Source organism: Elephantulus edwardii, unplaced genomic scaffold (genome assembly GCF_000299155.1).
Source record: "Elephantulus edwardii isolate Elephantulus edwardi_28Jun2011 unplaced genomic scaffold, EleEdw1.0 scaffold00084, whole genome shotgun sequence".
Taxonomy (NCBI): domain Eukaryota; kingdom Metazoa; phylum Chordata; class Mammalia; order Macroscelidea; family Macroscelididae; genus Elephantulus; species Elephantulus edwardii.
Window position 1 is genome coordinate 41,550 of NW_006399834.1, and position 2,079 is coordinate 43,628.

General features: G+C 44.7%; 1 pseudogene; it reads right to left on the reverse strand.

Moving 5' to 3' along the window:
- Positions 1 to 855: 855 nt before the first annotated feature.
- LOC102858226 overlaps positions 856 to 2,079 on the reverse strand; it is a 5,510-nt pseudogene continuing 4,286 nt past the window's right edge.

The following is a 2,079-nucleotide window of genomic DNA, read 5'->3' on the forward strand; positions in this document are numbered from 1 at the left end:
TGCAAGAGAAAGGATCTACTGGACATGGAGATATCTTAATAATAAACAGACATGAAAGAGAAAGGGTAGCCAGGGGATTAGAAACTGAACAATGCCCTGAGTTCAGAACAGGTTGTGGAGCTCTAAGGAAGGACGTGAATCTCAGAGGGGAATGAGGACATTCTCAAGATCCTCATCCTTCAAATCTACCAGTTTTCTTGATTATAAGGCAGAAATGTTCTATTCTTGTTCTTCCCAGAGCCTGAGGATGCACCAGCTTGTCTTCCTGAACCCAGTGGGCCCCCCTTGCTCTCTGCCACATAGCACAGGAAGCAGAGCTGAACAGTTCATCTGCGTATAGAACCTGGGAGGCTTGTGTCTCCCACTGAGGGTGTTCTGCCTTAGCCCTGCAGATGGGCACACCTGAGAGATTCAACAGATAAGAGCTGGTTGACTTCTTGCGTATGAGTTGTGGATGTAAAGTAGGGAAAAGAACATGATTCAGAACATGATTATGTTCTATGTCTGCCTCAATGAGAATGAAAAGCCCAAAAAAGCAAAAAAGAAAAAAAACACAGATTCTCAATCCCTCAAGCCAGAACTCACTCATACCTGATCCTGCCCTGGCTTTTCAGAGGGTATAAATGGCACAATAGGTGATTTTTTATCTTTCTTCCTTGGGTTATGTGGTGAATTTGAACTGCCTACATTTCATTTGGCACTGCAACTCCTTACCCACTAGATCTCCAGATCTCCCTCATTTAGAATTGCTGTCTGCTAAAAAGGTACGTGAATAATGAAGACACTATCATTTCCTTGCTGTTAAGACACATTTATTAAGGTTCTGGCTGTTAAGACAATCAAGCAGAGAGGGGCTCAGGATGATTCTTCCAGTTGGAGACCTTTTATTGTTTTCTTTATCCAGGGTAAGAAAATGGAGATTTTGGTGGAGACACGTGGGGGAGTTCCCATTGTATTTCCATAGGAGACAATGCCCTGGGCCACATTTCTGCATACCAAGGGGCCTCCAGAGTCTCCCTGGGAACACAGAGAGGAAAGGCTGAGTTAATTGTTCTGCTAATCCTGCCTCACTCTACATTCTGGGGGAAAACTGCCCCAATGAGGTAAAAAGAGAGAGGTTATAGGCCTTTTTGGGGATACACAAGGTGCCAAAATCAGATGACATCATTGTTCTTTCATGCTTAGATTGTGATGTATCTCCTTCCCTAATCTCAGGACTCTTGCCTTCTAAGGAGCTGTGGAACTTTGCTTCCAGGCTACTGTTTAAAGGCATATGGTTAATGGAAGACAGTACATTGACCAGGGTGATGACAGCTCTTGGGTATTTACATGTTTTGACTGTGAGAGCTATTCTTTGTATATGTGCTCTAGGTGGGTGGGGCCATCGTCTCTACTTCCCCCATATTAAGTAAAAAAAAAATTCAAACCAATTCTGGACATCTCACTTCATGTTGTTGTTGTTATGTGCAGTTGAGTTGCTCGCGACTCATAGAGACCCTTTGTACAACAGCCCTAAATTCTGCTCTGTCCTGTGCCAATCACACTGTCTCTAAACACTCCCATCCTGATTACCCCAGTCACTGAATTAATCCAGCTCATAGAGGGCCTTCTCCTCCTGTGCTGTTGCTCCACTCTTCCAAGCATGATGTCCCTCTCCAAGGACCTGTCCCTCCTTACAACATGTCCAAAGTATGTCAGACGAAGCCACAGAATCCTTGCCTTCAAGGAGCCACCCGGTTTAACCCTCTCCAGGATGAATCTGTTTGTTTTCCTAGCAGCCCATGGTACCCTCAATATTCTTCTCCAGCATCACAGCTCAAAGGCACCAATTCTCCGTCTATCCTCCCTAGTCATTTTTCTACTCTCTGATGCATAACAAGTGATTGCAAAGACCATGGCCTGTATCAGACGCACCTCAGTCTCCAGAGAGACACCATTGCTCTCGAGAACTTTGGAAAGGTCCCAAACAGCAGACTTTCCCATCAGAATACGTCTTTTAATTTCCCGGCTACTGGTGCCAAGAGTATTGACTGTGGAGCCAAGCAAACTAAAGCTGTAAACAACCTCAATGTCTTCACC